A 16375-nucleotide genomic window follows, 5' to 3' on the forward strand; every position below is an offset into this window, starting at 1 on the left:
TATATGTTGCTAATTTCAGTCACATTTTATAGGTGAAATTACAGCCACAGTTTAAACAAGGGATCTCCCTTTAGGTGGCATTGTATATTTTATTTAACAAAATGCATAATATGGACATTGGATAACATTATTGTAGTGGTCAGATTACCACCTTACTATTTGCTATATGATAAACTGATACACCGTTACGTAATGTACGTAACATATACATGTTTAACATAAACTAGGCCAATATAAGTAAAAACATTTATATTTTTTTAGTGCATCCACACGATCAACGCAAAATTAATAAACATATTTTGAAGTAGCATATGATTTAAAACACCTTTACACTAAGCCACCTGTTTTATAAGCATACGTGATATGAATGATTACTACTACTAGTTCCTTAATTAATTCGTCACATCCGGATAATTCTGGCCCTTTAAGAAACCCCTACCATTAGGATGAAACAGATTAATGATTGGCGGTTACAAAGCTTAATACAACCTACCCTAATACCACAATGAACTGAAGGATCGTTTGACCAATGGCCTTCCAATGTTTTGCAGCTCAGAGAAGCTTTTTCACTCTTTTCAGCCAATCACATTTCACTTTGTCTTTCAGCCTCATAATCTATCGGTGTCAGACCGGCCAAACAAATCTAAGGTATTCTGCAACGGGGCACGTGCCACAGCCAATGGAAGCGGCGGGGAGGCGGGGATTCAAGCGCGGTTGAGAGACGAGCGAGAGAAGAAAAGTTTAATATGAGAGGTAATAAAAAATATTCAAATAATACATAATATGTTCGTCATATATTTATAGTATGTGCTAGTGGGAGCATGCAAACCTTATTGGTATATTTTTGCCAGTTAGGGATATTGTTTGTCATCCAATTAAACAATGTAAAGAGGGTAGCTCATTAACCCTTGTGTGCCTGCCTGTAATTCCCTGTGACAATGAAGGACGTTCCATTTTATTTACCGATAATCTGCTTCTATAAATGTACTATGTGATTATGATTTATTCTTATATGTTTATATGCATTATGAACAATATGTGCACGGGATATATATATATATATATATATATATATATATATATAAACATTTATTTCAAATATAAGATACAGTCATAAAAATAAAATCTTTACCGAGACAGATTAGAATATTTCAATATAGAATTATTCCAAGGGTTAAGGGCCAGAACTACATTTCTAGGAGCCTTGTTTGGCTCCTAAAAGTTTTTTTTCTTTCCCCTCAAAGCCGTGTATATTTTATTACTAGCTTTAATTACAAAAGGGAATTCTACACTGTAGCTCAGCTTCCTCACAATGGTATAAGCAGAACCCCCCTCCCGCCCCGCAAAAAAAGGAAGAGATTTTGTGTCCCTCTCATGTTTGAGTGAAATAATATATATATATATATATATATATATATATATACACACACTTTTTAAAATAAAAAAAAAACAAACACTGCACATAGCAAGAATCTGCCCCTAATTGTTTTAAAGAGACAATCTACACCAGAATTTGTATTGTTTAAAAAGACAGATAATCCCTTTATTACTCAATCCCCAGTTTTGCATAACACTGTTATATTAATATACGTTTTACCTCTGTGATTACCTTGTATCTAAGCCTCTGCAGACTGCCCCCTTATTTCAGTTCTGTTGACAGACTTGCATTTTAGCCAATCAGTGCTGACTCCTAGGTAACTCTATGGGCGTGAGCACAATGTTATCTATATGGCATACATGAACTAATGCCCTCTAGTTGTGAAAATAAGTCAAAATGCATTCAGATAAGAGGCGGCCTTCAAGTGCTAAGACATTAGCATATGAGCCTACCTAGGTTTAGCTTTCAACTAAGAATACAGTACCAAGAGAACAAAGCAAAATTGATGATAAAAGTAAATTGGAAAGTTGTTTAAAATTACATGCACTATCTAAATCACAAAAGTTTATTTTTGACTAGAATGTCCCTTTAAGCAGGGGAAACAGATAACGAGCAACTTAAGTTCAAACATGGGGCGGCCATTACTTTATAGAAACTCAGAGGAATTTAGAAAACCAACAATTTTCAGAATTAAATAAGAGTAAAAGGGAACAAAATAAATAAAGACTGTGTGTTGCAGTTTTTAACCACTCATAATGAAACATTTTTATATTAGAATCTCATAAAGTTTAATATACCTTAACAAATTTACATTTTGTGCATTAATACCAAAACCTTTTTATTATTTATAAAGATAGAAATAAATGTTCATGGACACACATAAGATTTTGCAAATGCTGCTTGAATTTTATTTCTTTTTAAATGACTATCTCACAACCTACTAAACCTGTTTACTTAAAGGGATATAATACAATGCTCTTTTAGTAAAACATTTATGTTAAATCAAAGTAAACATAAAAAGAAGCAGATTGTGTTAAAAACAGCAAACAACCTTAGATGCAACCTATCGTAACTTCTGAGCTTTGGAATGTTATTAATGCAATGTATACTTAAACATGCTGTAAGGTTGTAATAAACATATAATAATAAATAAAACAGCAAATAACTTACTTGTTTTCTTACTAAATGAGCACTTAGAAATACTCAGTGTAGCCACTGAGCCTGCAGTTAGATAAGGGTGCTACCATTTTAGAACTTAAGTTTTACTGTTGCATGATTTTGCAGCAAAAGTCCTCTACTGGGTATGGGTTATAAACGGATTGCAGCTAGAGCAGATGTCTCTGAGCAACACTTCAAAAGAAAGCTGCTACTTTCCTTCCTATAGAGACCACAGCCCCCTTGTGGGGTTGTGACAGTAAGTAATGGACCCTTCACAAATAAAGTGTAACCCCTTAAAGCGGGTGGATATGAACAGTATTTCCTGAGATATTTTAAAAATGCCAAAATCGCACTACATGCATGTGTTTTAAAAAAAAAATATATTTATTGATAACAATGCTCTTTATTTTTAAAAGACTGAATATAAAGTGCATAAATAAAGAGAGAAGCGCTCAACCTGGGAACGAACAATAGCATAATAGCTTGTTCTATGGCTAGTTACCACCCAAAAAGCAGCCTCTTTTTGCACAACACGTGCCTTTCACAGAGAAGAACTTTCCTGAAGCATATCAGTCTGATCCTGACTACACAGTACAGTCCAGCCCCGAAATACCAGGCAATCCCTCTCTGAACGAGAGAAACGGCCTATTGTGGGCCTCGTCAGTGAGGTGCAGCCATATCCCTCTAGGTACACTGAGCAAAAAGAGGCTGCTTCTAGGGTGGTAACTAGCCATAGAACAAGCTATTATGCTATTGTTCGTTCCCAGGTTGAGCGCTTCTCTCTTTTTATTTATGCAAATTATGACTCTTAGGGAAGTCTCCCTAAGTGTGATGCGGGAATCCAGACGTGGACCCGTTGCTCAGTGTGCCTAGAGGGATATGCCTGCACCTCACTGACGAGGCCCACAATAGGCCGAAACGTACGTCTGGGATTTTGCCGTTTCTCTCGTTCAGAGAGGGATTGCCTGGTATTTCGGGGCTGGACTGTACTGTGAAGTCAGGATCAGACTGATATGCTACAGGAAAGTTCTTCTCTGTGAAAAGCACGTGTTGAGCAAAAAGAGGCTGCTTCTTGGGTGGTAACTAGCCATAGAACAAGCTATTATGCTATTGTTCGTTCCTAGGTTGAGCGCATCTCTCTTTTAATTTATGAATATAAAGTGATTTGAACACATAAATGTGTTATTATGTTAGTGCGTTTCTAAATTTCCAATATATTAATACATCAAGCACGTGTAATCCAGCTAAAAAAAACCTGAGTGCTATGAAGTGTGTTTGTTTTGTTTTTTTGTAATGCTGACTGCTTCTTCAATCCATTTGCAGCCATATCCCTCTAGGTACACTGAGCAAAAAGAGGCTGCTTTTTGGGTGGTAACTAGCCATAGAACAAGCTATTATGCTATTGTTCGTTCCCAGGTTGAGCGCCTACCAAAACTTTGAGCCCAATGCAGATGTTTCTTGTTTTTCCTTTCTGTGGCATTTCAGTCCATTAGAAGTGCTGCTTAAAGGGACATCACACATTTCTTCTTTCTTTATTCAGAAACATTATACAATTTTAAACAACTTTCCAGTTTACTTGTATTCTATAATTTGCTTCATTCTCTTGGTATCCTTTGTTGAAGGAGCAGCAATGCATTACTGGGAGCTAGCTGAAAGCCAATTACCAGAGGCATATATGCTCAGCCACCAGTCAGTAGCTTCTGAGCCTACCTAGGTATACTTTTCCTCAAAGGATCCAAAGAAAACAACACAAATTAGATACTAGAAATAAAGTGGAAAGTTATTAAAAAATTGCATGCTCTGTCTGAATCACAAAAGAAAAAAATTGGGTTTCATGTCCTGTTAAATTAGATAAGAAACCTCAGTTGTGTATGTGAAAAGACATGTTTTCTAATATTTGGATTTGGTAAAAATCTGAAAAACTTAAAGAAAGTGTGGCTTTTCACAGACTTATAAAGAAGCAAAATATACGCAGCTAATGTGAATGGAAAGCATGACAGCAAATTGATTCAAAATAAATTGTGAGTGCCATACGTGTATGAGTGCTTCTTTAATAATTCTATCAACCCATAAAGGCATGTCCAGTTAACACTTTCATCATTTTATATAAAACATTTGTTTTTAAAACTACTGAAGACTTAAATATATTTATAAACAAACATACAGAATCAAATAACATCAGACCATATTCTGAGCCAATGTTTTGTAGTTTAAAAATGTTTGATATTTTAAGAATGTGAACGGAGTATATGGTACTATGTCATACTAAACAGGCAAAATTAAAGAGTAAAGGTTTTGAATTGACAAATAAAATAAAAATCATACAGAAATTTAGTAAAAATGTAATTTTTTGATGCATTGGAATCAGTGATGGTTCCAGAAATAAAATTTTGAATGTAGGTATACAAATACTATTTTTTTCTTGCATACCTCCTCGCAGAGGCCTGAAAGCCTGTGCAGGCACAAGGACAGATTGGCTCATCTTGTGTGAGGAGAGCCAGGAGGGGTTGAGGCAAAGTTTTCTTCGTTCTGTTGGCAGAGCCGGTTGTCTGGAGGTGTGGCTAGGCAGTTCTGGTTAGACTTTGGGATTTGGGGCATTGCTAGACATGAAAGGATGATGACGGATTGACAGTTTTCACCATTCTTAGTTTAAGAAGCTCAACGGGGGTGCAAAGTTAAATATTGGAAGCTTTTACATCCACATAAAAGCGGACTGTTTTTAATATTACTAGTCAGAGTTCTCAATGCAAAGTGTCGGATGGGTTTTCACATTTTAAAATGATGAATGAAAGAATTAAAAATAAAAATATCACAAAAGGTGCCAAATTAGATATAATTCTAGAGAGAGAAAAAAGACTAAAACCGGGGAAAAGGATCTTGTAAATAATTTAATAACAACATAGATAAGTTTTCATGTTTAATGTATCATCTATTAATGCCAACATTTTACCCATTTGCAAGTAAGGCATCCTCATCATATATGAAATCATTAGGGACATTACCCCCAAGGCAGAACATGCTGTGATCTTAAAATGTCATCGCAGAAAATGCAGCATGTCTGCAGAAATAATGGGACACATGCAGGAACTTTTTGCTCTTTCCCTTTGCAGCACTGCTCAACATTAGACTGTTATCTTAAGACATAGCTTTGTTCTGGCTGCATTGTGTAAGGTTTCATTAAACACAGTGTGTCCAGAGCAAAGTGCTGTTTGAAGAGACAGTCAAATATGGAGCAGCGCTGCAAAGCAGCAGTGCATTTATTGTTGACTGCCTTTTAGGGATTTTTGCAACCCTGCCCCCTAGCCTTTCCTGGTCTGCAAAGCTGTGACTTCTGAATGCAAGATGATTTTGTGAGTAATGCACTTTTTTTTATTACTACATTTCTGCGGTGTGATGTAAAACTAAGCAAAAAGTAAACAAATTTATTTAAAAACTTTGCTTTACTCTCCAGTTAATCAACACATTGCAATTGAGCTGGTGCTTTAATGTAAATGCCTTATTTAATTTTGAATTTTATTTAAAAATCACCTGCAGAAATTGTTTCACAAAAAAACTCATCAAGTGAAGAAAAGTTCTACCTCTGAGACATTACTAATTTGTTCTCGCATGACACAATAAAAGTCTCTAGATTGTTTTAATTTTGCATGATTTTATGTTTTTTAACATTTAGATCAAAGTTGAAAAATGTTAACAATTGAGCGCTTTATGCAAGTGATCTCCCCTTTAGATTTTTATTTTGTTTGAAGTCCATTTCATATTTGATTAACCTCTCATAATTGTGGTTTTTGAGGCCCCTATATAAAGCTAAGAGCAATTTTTAGCATGGGCATAATATAATTAGGATCTCCCTAGAATTATTAAATTTCAGATTTTTACAAGACATTTAAACAAACTAAACTGACTTTAATCGTGCTGTTGTTTCTTTCCCTTAGGTCTTGGGTCTCTATTAAGCAAATTAGATTCAGCACAATTCATAGCTATAGAAGCAATGGTGCACACTTATATGACCGTCCACTGCAAGTTTTTTGCAAGTGAGATAGTCATGTGATCATGGCAGTGCTGATGTGAGTGTTTTTTTTTACCATGTCGGGGTAAAGCTCTGCACATGCATGCACTCCAAAGCATGGCACCCAGGAATCCATCCGTGATAAAACATGAATGGCTTGGAAATGATTACATTTAAGAATTTATTAATATAAGAAGAAAAATGTTTTTAAACATGCATATTAAAAGGGAAAATCTAGTCAAAATTAAACTTTCATGATTCAGATAGGGCATGCAATTTTAAACACATTTCCAATTTACCTTTTATTATCAAATTTTCTTTGTTCTCTTGGTATTCTTTGTTGAAACCTAAACGTATGTAGGCTTCTGTGCTAATTTCTAAGCCCTTGAAGGCTGCCTCTTATCTCAGTGCATTTTTTCATTTTTTCACAGCTTGACAGCGCTAGTTCATGTGTGCCATTTAGATAACACTGTGCTCACTCCTGTGGAGTTATTTATGAGTAATCACTAATTGGCTAAAATGCAAGTATGTCAAAAGAACTGAAATAAGGGGCAGTCTGCAGAGACTTAGATACAAGGTTATCACAGAGGTAAATGTTTATGCAAAACTAGGGAATGGGGAATAAGGGGATTATCTATCTTTTTAGACAATAAACATTCTGGGGTATACCGTCCCTTTAAGATTTATTATGCAAATAACACATTTTGAGATAATTCTAAGAATAACCTAGAATTATATGTGCTCAAGGGAACTTGTTGTAGGTTGTGCGTGTTTAACTGAATGTTAAAATGTAGTAATAAAATGACTAATCCATTATAGCATTTTGTTATTACAGGAAAGCTCATTGGTAATTTATGTTTAGACTCCTATTTCAAGCACTCTTGTACACAACTGGTGATTGGCGGTAACATTTATAGACCACTCCTGATTGGATTTCCCTCTTTGTCCTGTAAATCGATTCAAAATGTAATTACATACAAACAGTTACAACGTATTTATGAAATAATCAAATGCTTTAACAATGTATAACATATTATTATTAAATTTGAAAGTCATTTTAACCTTTTACATCTTAGTTCTTTAATCCTTGGTATGTGTAGTCGTGGGGCATTGTCAATTGTAAAGAAGTACACTGCAGATTGCTCTTCATTAGTTTTTCTGATGTTGTGTAATATTAATTTTCACCCTCAACCATGCCTAACTAGACAGATTGTTAGTGTTTTAGATTGCAAAATCTGTAGAATATGTTTTGTTAGTGACATTTGAGGCCTGAGCTTCACTGATATGAATGAAGTGTGTCTCAGGAAAATATAGATTTAAAGTGCCGCGTACTATGTAACTCTGAACTAGTGACACAAAATAGGTGTCAGATAAATGCGCTGCAGTGAAATGTGCCAGATGTGTATTTAATGAAGTTAGAAAGGTAGTACCATCAATATTTATTTGCACATTATACTATTATTATAAAATAAAATGTAAGATTTCACTTTTTGGATTTTAAAATAAATTGATCTAACGTCTGTATATTTTCTCTGGTTTTTAGATTTGATACAAGTTTATAAAATCTTATATGGGAATTCAAAATAAAGATATTTCTGTGTTGCAGTTGGGATACATAGGGGCACTTAATACAGAAAGTTTGAGAAACACTGCTTTATGAGATCTACTCTGCGTTATTTATGCAGGATTATTATTATCAGTTATTTGTAGCATAAGATTTTATGATGGAATTAAACATTTTGAAGCAAATGTTATTACATGGTTTGGAAAACTCAGGCTCCAGGAAGCCACTAGCACCTAAAATTAGGCCCTGGCTCCCTGGTTTAGGGTCGCCAAGACACCCATGGATCCTACCTTGGCCTTGCAGCTGTGGAATACAAATCCAACTTTTGTGTTATTATATAATGTGCGTGTAATATAAATACAGGTAGCCCTCAGTTTACGCCGGGGTTAGGTTCCAGAAGGAATGGTTGTAAATCGAAACCGTTGTAAATTGAAACCCAGTTTATAATGTAAGTCAATGGGAAGTGAGGGAAATAGGTTCCAGGCCCCTCTCAAAATTGTCATAAGTAACACCTAATACATTATTTTTAAAGCTTTGAAATGAAGACTTTAAATGATAAACAGCATTATAAACCTAATAAAATAATTACACAACACAGAATATATAATTAAACTAAGTTAAATGAACAAAATAATTTGCTAAACAGCATTATAAACCTAATAAAATAATCACACAACACAGGCTTCACTTGCATTTTTCTGCAAACAGTTCTTTCTATGCATCCCAATCTGGACTGATTTATAAACAGGAAGCTCTTGTTTCTTTGAAATCTGCTCGATAGCTCAGGTCTGGTTCAACTGATTAATTTCAGCTTTCTTGGCTTTGCTGCAACACAAGTGGACAGCTCCACCTACTGGCTATTTTAATAAATGCACTGCTTCTCAATGCTTTTCAATAGCAGTCACATGACTGGAAAAAAAAGGTTGTTATTCTGAAACGGTGTAAATTGAACCGTTGTAAAACGAGGGACAACTGTACACACACACACACACATATATATTAGTATACAGTACTATTGGAACAACCAAAGAAATAGCCTGTTCAATTAAAATGATGGTAAATTGTCCAATTTGTAAAAACAGATTTGGAATGTAAACTGCAACCAGTATCATAAATCAAAATAATATATCCTGTAGTGGAAAAACATTCCACCTGATTATAATTAAAATTTATATTAACACCCTTTCTCCCCTTAATTTACATTCCATCATATATTGCGTCCTCAGAATTTTTTTTAGCAAGATTTCTTGCTCATGATGTCCTAATTTTAGGATTCTAAACTTCCATTTTTCAAAGAATAATTCTACATTGTATTCAAGTTTGAACCAGATGTCATGTTGCTCGATCAGGTTTCCAATGTTTTAAAATTAAATTCTTACCCAGAATAATAATAATGTTTTTTAAAATTTTGTAGCTGATTACATTTATGATCTACAAATAAGGAACTTATATGTTCATCAGATAAAGTTATATCACTGTTGCAGATCCTATTCACCCAATAATTAATCATTTTCCAAAATTGCTGTATTTTTGGACAAAACCAAAGACAATGGAGAATATTAGCATTAGGAAATCTACACTTAGAGCAATAATTCCCCTCTGGATTATTTCCCCATTTAGACCTACTAAGTGGAGTAATATATGCCATCAACAATATCTTAGTATGTTCTCTGGAAAAAGCAGCCAATGAGGCCTTCTCAATTCTACGCAAACTTCTATAAATAACTTGTCGGTCAAAATTACTAGGCCAGATATTGCTCCAATTAAGAACAATTTTGTCCTGTAAAATTTCATGACATACATTGGTGATTAAATTATATAAGAGGGAGATGGAGAATTTACCTTTAGTAAATGCCTGGGTAACGGGTGCCAATAAAGTCCATTCCCATTGTGTACCATAGAGCTTATGAAACTTGATACAATATTGTTTCACCTGAATATAAGAGAACCAATGATTTGCGTCAAGCGAAAATGTTTCCGTTATTTTGTCAAAAGAGAGAAATTATATCTTGTCCTGTGCTTCATCTCGTAGTTGATGAACTCTAACCAGTCCTTGATTTTGCCATTTCTTAGCATTCTGCCCTAGGCTTAGATCTCGATTATTGGCGATTTGTAAATACCTGGAGACTGAGAAATTAACTTTTTAAGACTTTACATATTCTATGCCATGCAATAATAGGCTCTCGCAAAATCCCGATTTTCTTCACATAATCATGTAAGTATTTAATTTGTAAATGGGGGATATTTGTTAATGAAATAGGTGAACTAAGCTTGGATTCTTATTCCGTCAATATAAAATGATCACATTTTATATTTTTCCCAGTGCAACTAAATTATCATTTACTATATGCGTAAGAGCAAAGCTTATAAACTTCTTTGACAAGGTTAATTTGTCAAAACTAATTCTGACCCTCCCTTCACCCACAGATACTTTTTCATTTCAGTTTTAATCTTGATAATTTCTCCCTTCCTCAATAAGAGGAACATTTTGAAAAACGTATAATAATTTTGGAAGAGCAATCATTTTTAACAAACTGATCTTGCCTGACAAGGATAATGTGACCGATTTCCATCTCTCAAGCTGCTCACAGAACTTAAAGGGACACTGAACCCACATTTTTTCTTTTGTAATTCAGAAAGAGCATGCAATTTTAAGCAACTTTCTAATTTACTCCTCTTATCAATTTTTCTTCGTTCTCTTGCTATCATTATTTGAAAAAGAAGGAATCTAAGCTTTTTTTTGGTTTCAGTACTCTGGACAGCACTTTTTTATTGGTGGATGAATGTATCCACCAATCAGCAAGGACAACCCAGGTTGTTCACCAAGAATGGGCCGGCATCTAAACTTACATTCTTGCATTTCAAATAAAGATATCAAGAGAATGAAGACAATTTGATAATAGGGGTAAATTAGAAAGTTGCTTAAAATTTCATGCTCAATCTGAACCACAAAAGAATTTTTTTGGGTACAGTGTCCCTTTAACCTACCTATATTCATTTTGTACCACTCATCAGGATCATTTGAGATTTTAATCACTAAGTATGTTAAATATCTACCGGCCTCTCTGAACAATACCATCTCTGAGTCTTCCCACAAAATCTCTGATTTGTTTAAATTAATTTTATACCCAGAAAATCACTAAATAACCTAATAATTTCATCTTTAATAGTCATACTGGTGAAAAAAAATGTCTTTGTTTTTTAGCCAGCCTCTAAATACTTCCTCCAATTACTTCTACCTAGAACTCTAATGTATCTTGTATAAGTATATGCATTTATTAATTGATTTGTTACCTATTCTTTCCTTTGTCCAAGTTTCTTCCTAAATTTACACACATAATACATGATTTCTCCCAGTAGAACAACCTTTCCTGCTTGCCAAAAGATATGTTTATTCCATATACCCCAAATTGTTTTGTTTATATGCTTCCCACTTCTCTTGTAGGAAGCTAATAAATGTTGTATCATTTAGTAAATACTTAGGGAAAGAGAAAAAATTGCCTCTTCTGTTACCATTTGATGTTTCAATAGATAAAGATATTGGGTCATGGTCTGAAATAGTAATTTGGAATATCCCAGCATCTTTAACCGAGTTTACAAAAATTTTTTAGAATCAAGAACATGTCAATTCTAGACAGTACTGAAATGGTTTTTGAAAGGCAGGTAAATTCTCTCTCATCTGGTTGCATGTTTCTCCAAATATCTTGTAATTTTTAAATCCTTTTTTTTTAAATTGTTTTAAAATTAAGGCTTTCTGTTTCCTTTTATCCTGTACTGTCTTATTTTGGCTTTTATTCATACATTTTTTCGAAGTTCTATCTTTCTTTTTTTGTTCCTCCAATTGTCTTCTGTCTAAGCTGCTATAGGGGGTCAAGTAATAATTGATTTATCTGAAAATGGTAAAAGAGTATCTCTAAGAAACTGGTATCCGTCATTTAGGCCATAAACATTACATAACCAATATTGTTGCTTTTCAATCTCTATATCTATCATTATGTATCTATCTTTCTTGTCCACTATACAATCCTTAATATTATATTGTACGTTTTTACACAGCAGAATTGCAAGGCCTTTTTTCCTTTCCTCCCTAGCCGTGCATATAACCTCTTTTACCCAACCAGTTTTGAGTTTTAAGGCTTCCTGAGACATTAAATGGGTTTCCTGAAACCGTAGTATCTGAACCCCCAGACTTTTAGCATGTTTTAAAATTGATTTCCTTTTAATCGATAATACAATGCCACCCACATTCCATAATATAAACGTTAAAATCATCTACACAAGAAATACAAAGAAATATTTAATATAATCAAACCACGAAAAAAAAAGAAAAGAAAATGGATAAAAAAATTCTTCCATCTGTGATTCCGGAGAGATTTCCCTCTTGCCATCTGGTTAGTTACCTTGAACCTTTCCATTCCCCAGCCTCAGTTTCTTCCAGGAATGTCTTATACCCCTCCTGCAATTGTACACTAATTCTAGCAGGATATAATAGTCTAGCTTTTAACCCTTGTTGTATCATTTGTGTGCATATTGGGGCCATGGCACGTCGTTTATTAGACGTTTCCACGTAAAAATCATTAAACAATAAAATATTTTTACCTCTGAAGTCTAAAGAACTATTTTTGGCTGTATATACTCTCATGATTTGTATTTTATCTGGAAAATGTAGGAATTTTAGAATAACAGGCCTGTTCGAATATACCCCTTCACTTTATTATTCTTCTATCTCCCACCCTATGTAGTCTTTCTATTATGGGTAGAAAATTAGCCTAATTTAAATCTAACAACGTCAGTAGAACCAAAGAGGGGGTATATAATGAGCGCAGGGTGAGACCACCAAGCTCTTGAAAAAACCTATAAGTCCCTCACATAGGTCAAACAAATAGAACAAAGATAGAGAAGCAAGAGCGCTAAAAGCTAAAGGTGGATACAGATATTATTATGTCCAGATCAAAGTAGTAAATGCAGATTGTTCAGTATATACCTATAATAACAGCATTATATTACCATAGGATATAGAAACAATGGAAAAGATAATATAGTATATCAAAAGTGACTTGTGCCAAACAATTTTAATTACACATAAACCAACACAAATAATAGACACTATGAATACTAGTTAAAAACGGACGTCTCCGTTAACTTAAAAATAGTTTGCCACCATATCAAAAACTGTAAAAACAAGACTGTGATCCGTTGACTTTGTATGTTCAAATAACGTACTGTTTATGTAGATATAAAGTTCCGCAAAGTAAATTGCCTGCTAGCAAACGTAGGCTTACCCCCAGGCTGTGTTCACTCTGTGTCAGATCTTTCTCAACAAATCTTTGTAGATCCTTCTCTAAAATGTCTTCTAAGAACCCTATAATTCTCATATTATTTCTTCAAGCACGATTCTTAAAATCTTCTAGTTTAGCTTTAATATTATCTACCTGTTTTGTGATTGTTTGAGTTATTTGTTCACAGGAATTTTCCCTGTCTTCAAGTTCTGACACTCTGTTCCACATGTGTTAGTTGGTTAGCGTAGTTTAACTTCATTAGATAATGTATTTATGCCATTCTGAATGAGATCAAATTTAGGTGAGAACAGTGCATTCATTTGCTTCAATACATCTAGGTTTGTGCTATTTTGCGTGATATGTTCCTCATTAAAATCTTCAATAGTGTCTAAAGTGGATTTATTTCGCTTATCCTGTGTGCTGCTTTTAGTAGCCTTTTTTTGGTGACTTATTTTTATTTATATATTTATCCATCCATAAGCTAGTGTATAGGAGCAAAAAAAAGTAAAAAAAAAAAAAGAGAAATACCAATTCCTCTGTAAAGAGATATTTCATATTATATACATTTTCCCGGACACAGTCCCAATATGAAAAAAAAAACTAAGTCCTCTTAGCACAGCATATGATCAACATTTTAACTTCCTCAAAAGAGAGGTGTACTGCAACAGATACTTCACTTGATTTTTATTCTATGAAAAATAGCTTTCCTTATTCCCTTATAAGGAAGTTGTGTATTCATGCAGGTTATCTTCTGCAGTATATTATCTCTAGAGTATTAATCAAGCACTTCGTTTCCTATTCCACAGTGGCTTCTTAGGTATTCACCCAAACCTCTTATTCCAAAACTCCCATAGCCACTTTTAATTGTGCATCAGTCCTCCAAGATTAACACCCAAGGTTGACTGAGGCGGGGGGTTGGGGGGCACAGCTATGCTGGTGGGCTTTTTAAGTCCCAGTTTTGTTTTGCACTCAGACTCAAATACTGTTCTTTTGCAGGAGTTAATTAGAGCCTTCCAGCCACACTCAGGTTTTATGTTTTTGCAAAAGTTAAGTAAAGCCTTACACCCAACCTCAAGCACTATTCTTTTATGGATCCTCACAGCCACACTCAGGTCTTATGTTTTAACAGAAAATAATTGAAGCCTTCCAGCCACACTCGTGCTCTGTTCTTTTGCAGAGGTTTAATTAGGGACTTCCAGCCACACTCAGGTCCTGTACTTTGCAGAGGTTAGTTAAAGCCTTCCTGTCGCACTCTGGTCTTATGCTTTTGTAAGAATTGATTAAAGCCTTCCAGCCACACTCAGGTTTTACTCTTTTGTAATGGTTAGTTAAAGCTTTCCAACTACACTCAGATCTTGTGCTTTTGTAGCAGTTAATTAAAGCCTTCCAGCCACCCTCAAGTCCTGTGCTTTTACAGAAATTAATTTAGAGCATTTCAGCCACACTCAAGACCTGTGCTTTTTGCAAAGAATAATTAAAGCCTTACGCCCAGACTCAGGCTTTATTCTTTTGCAAAGCTTAGATAGTACTTTTCAGTCACATTCAGGTCATGTGCTTTTGCATGTATATCAAAGCCTCACAGACTCAGTCTCTGTTATTTTGCAGGGGATAATTAAAGGCTTCCAGCTACCCTTATGGCCTGTGCTTTTATGGAGATTAATTAAGGCCTTACATCCACATTCAATCTTTGTTCTTTTAGCAGATATTGATTAGAGCCTAACCCCCAATCTCAAGCTCTGTTCATCGCTAGGGTTTAGCTAGGAGCTGTTACCCATTTTATGTATATTTCCAGCCATCCTGCAGCACATAAGCATATAATAATAATAATAATAATAAACAGTACTTATCTGAGTGAGGCCATGAATGTGTAGATTCAAACCCAAATCCTGTATAGACTAACCGATGGCAATCCGATCTGTGATCCACATTCATACTGGGAATGATCAGCAGGTTGTTATTTATGCCTTTCCACTCTCCTGTGGCGGCATGATGTGGTACGCCGGTCTTCCTCACATCCGTAAACCTGGTCTTTACCAGCAGGAGTAAATTCACCCTCCTAGGACTATTCTCCTGCGTCCCTTGTTGGTGCCTGGGAGTGTGATATGATGTGGGGCAGTCCGGTTCCAGGAGCTGCACTCAGATGCTCGCAGTGATACTCCGGCAGCAAAAGTTCCCAAAGACCGCCTAAGGGTATGCCGCGAGGGTGAGTTAGGCACAAACAAAGCGGAGCACAGATTCTTGCGACCTGCGTGCTTGCCATGCCTACCGGAAGTCTTTCTCAGATTTGGAATGTTAGTGATATTTTAGATGGAGTATAATTCATCAGTTGTAATGACGTTGCGCTATAACTTACTATATGATTTCAAATTCCCCATGCTCCGCCACTCTCTTCAGAAGTCAATTTCTCTGTTAGGTAACAGTGTGAATTGTACAATCAGGGTTCTAGCTACAACAAAAGGCGCCCAAAGGGGACAGCTCTTATTGGAGAACAGTTCAAACTTTAGCTCACAGAAAAATTGACTATTGAAGTTCGTGGCCGGGGTGTGGGGAATTTTGAATTTCATATCTACATTAAAAAGTAAATTATAGTGCATCTTCATTACAACTGATGAATTAAACTGCATCAAAAATATCTCAACATTCCGGATCTAGTTTTATAAAGGTGAGCGTTTACCATCACTTTAAGGACCTTGCAGTCTGTTTTGCAATTCTGTCACAATTGCATATTCTTGGGATATAATGTATCTAAAATAAACTAGTTAAAAGTGGGACATTTAAGGTCATGCTTTTTATATAATATGCAAACTTTTTAAGTGAGATATGTGGAAGGTGGAAAACTAAATTAGAAATACTTGCATTGATGTCAACCCACATCAAAAGCACTTGCATTCCTAACTAGTTTTGTTTTTTTTATGGCTGGATATCTATTAGAGCATTTGCAGATATCTTGTATTCAAGAGAAATCAGTTTGTACCACCATTCCTAACCAT

At 34.9% G+C, this 16375-nt stretch overlaps 1 protein-coding gene across 2 annotated transcripts in view; it reads left to right on the forward strand.

Moving 5' to 3' along the window:
- Window positions 1-671: 671 nt before the first annotated feature.
- HMG20B (high mobility group 20B) overlaps window positions 672-16375 on the forward strand; it is a 153206-nt gene continuing 137502 nt past the window's right edge. For both annotated transcript variants that reach the window (XM_053703119.1, XM_053703118.1), the window contains exon 1: window positions 672-753. The gene's annotated coding sequence lies outside the window, so the exon portion shown is untranslated. The remainder of the gene's footprint in view (window positions 754-16375) is intronic.

The sequence above is a fragment of the Bombina bombina genome, chromosome 2, assembly GCF_027579735.1.
Source record: "Bombina bombina isolate aBomBom1 chromosome 2, aBomBom1.pri, whole genome shotgun sequence".
NCBI classification, from domain to species: Eukaryota; Metazoa; Chordata; class Amphibia; order Anura; family Bombinatoridae; genus Bombina; species Bombina bombina.